The sequence below is a fragment of the Fukomys damarensis genome, unplaced genomic scaffold (genome assembly GCF_012274545.1).
Source record: "Fukomys damarensis isolate Sample0158 unplaced genomic scaffold, DMR_v1.0_HiC HiC_scaffold_19, whole genome shotgun sequence".
NCBI classification, from domain to species: Eukaryota; Metazoa; Chordata; class Mammalia; order Rodentia; family Bathyergidae; genus Fukomys; species Fukomys damarensis.
The window spans coordinates 5,839,665-5,842,088 of NW_022900931.1; positions in this window are offsets into that span (position 1 = coordinate 5,839,665).

Consider the following 2,424-nt stretch of genomic DNA (forward strand, 5'->3'; position numbering starts at 1 on the left):
TAGAATATCAATTACTGCTACCTATCTCTAGAGGATGTAGTGCCTCTTTTTATAATGCTAACCAGCGAATGTGCCTTAATTGTTCTCCATATGGGCTCCTTGCTGTGTTGCGTTGGCACCTGGAGGGCTCCCACCTTGAGAGCGGGGTGGGGGTGGGTGGATGGGGGCGCTTGAGGGAGGCCCTGTCCAACTGCCTAAAAGATATTTAATTAACTTATCTATCTACAATAGCACCCTCTTCACCTGGTGGCCATGAGGATGGGCCAAGGCCGCTCTGCCCTTGTGCCACCTCTTGCCCATCCTGCCCTCGCCTTGGATAGTGGCCAGGTGTAGCAGGTGGTGGTCCAGGGCCTGGTGACAAAGGCCCTGCCCACACCGAGGTCGGCTGCATCTGGCAAGGTCCTGCATGGCTCATTCTCCCGAGGATGCTGACAGTAAGGCCAGCAGATGCCAGGGAAGAAAGGACAGGGATGCCACGGGGAGAGTGACACACAGGCCCAGATCAGGCCAGGTCCAGGAAAAAGCTTGGAAGCTCCCTGCTCACTTGGCAGGGTGGGGCCTGGGGTGGGGGTTCTGGGAGTGAGGGCTGCTAGTCCTGAAGATACTTCCTCAGTGGTGTGGAGTATTGTGGGTAGAGGGGTTTCCCGCCCACTGAAGGCAGGGATCTCAGCTTCTGAGGGGCCTTTTCCGCAGAAGCTGGGTCACAGCCAGGAACCTTGGGCCCCCGGTGCAGCTGCTAGTGTGTGTGTGAAATGAAAACGGCAGAAATCCAGTCTGGCTGCTGCGCCAGTCATTTCTTCCTTCCTTTTGTTTTCCTTTTCTTTCTTTTTTGTCAGTTGTGGGATTGTACTGAATACAGGTCTTCCTACTGAGCTACATCCCCAGTCCTTTTTCGTATTTTTAATTTTGAGCTAAGTTGTCCAAGGTGGGCCTGAACTTGCAATCCTCCTGCCTCAGCCTCCCAAAGTGCTGGGATTATTAGGCATTCAACAGTCATTTTTGTTTTTTTAAGCACAAAAAGTAAATGGTTAGGGGCTGGGGATTTAGCTCAGTGGTTCCAGTGTCTGCCTCCCTTCTCGCAAGTGCAAGGACCCAAGTTTGATCCCTGGTACCAAAAAAAAACCACCCAAACAAAAACAAAAACAGAAACACCAGTAAATGGTTTTACCCACTGTGGGTGCTGGTTGCAGTTGATGAGTCTAAGATCCTCAGGGCGGAGGGGCCCTTCCAGTCCAGCACCCTGTTCCCCTCCAGGACACTCCAGCCCCTGCTGGCTCCTCCCAGGGCTCCTACCCATCTTGCCACCACTGCGGTCTCAGCCTCATCCAAGCTGCTGCCCTTCCTGCCAGGTTCACACTGGGCTATGACTTAGGCGAGCGAGGTCAGGCTCTGGACTCCGGTGGGCGCCCAGGACAGGCCCGGCTAGAGCAGTGCCCGGGAGTCTGTTGAGAGAATGAATGAGCGAGGACCCAAGTTCACGGTGCAACGCTGAAAGGGACTTCTGGGTCCCCACAAGAAGTAAAGGTGTCCACCCAAGTCCTTTGCCACCTTTGAAGCTAAGGCGGACTGACCTGGGTCTGCACTGCAGAGCGGTTCCTGTCCCCAGACCAAGGTGTGGGGGGAGGGGGGCCGGAAGAGAAAGTGAGAGGAGAGAGGACCGGAAGTGGGGCTGGGGTCTCCTAGGGAACGGTGTGGGGGAACAGTCCCCAGGCCCCGCAGAACTCCCTGCTGCTGCCCAACCCCACTCCATCTGGAATCCCGATGGGGCTGCTCCGAGAACGGCCGCCTTGGCAAGTGGGGGGCAGGGCCTGGAGACCCCTTTCCTGCCCCTCCCCTCCCAGACCTGTCACCACCGCGGAGTCCTTTGTCACAAGCGACCTCTCCCGCGTCTGCGCCCTCCTCATCTCCCCTTGCCAGACCCTCACCATGCTCGATGACCCCCACACGGCCACCAGGGATCTACACAGGCACAAGGGCTACAGCCGCACCTGGAATCCCAGCGCTCTGGGAGCCTGAGGCAGGAGGACTGCGAGTTCAAGCCCAGCCTGGACAATTTAGCAATTTAACGAGACCCTGACTCAAAAATTAAAATAACACTAATGATTTTTTAAAAGGAGCCGCTGGAGATGTAGCTCAGTGTAAAGGCCCTAGGTTCAGTCTCCAGTATAGGGGGAAAAAAAAAAAAAGACAAAGGCTAAAGATCGAGGCAGAACAAGAATATCTTCCTTTCTGTCAACACCTTTCCAGGTGCTTTTCCCACTGCCAGTCCTTGTTTTTTGGCCAAACGCTTGTAAGCTGGGATTTCACTCCATGTCATCGATGAGGATGCAACAGCCCCTGCCCTTTGCAAACGGCATGGGTGGCTCTGGGTCTCCCTCTTCCCAGGATGCCTGAGACCTCTCCCGGGTGCAGGAGGGTGAGCCT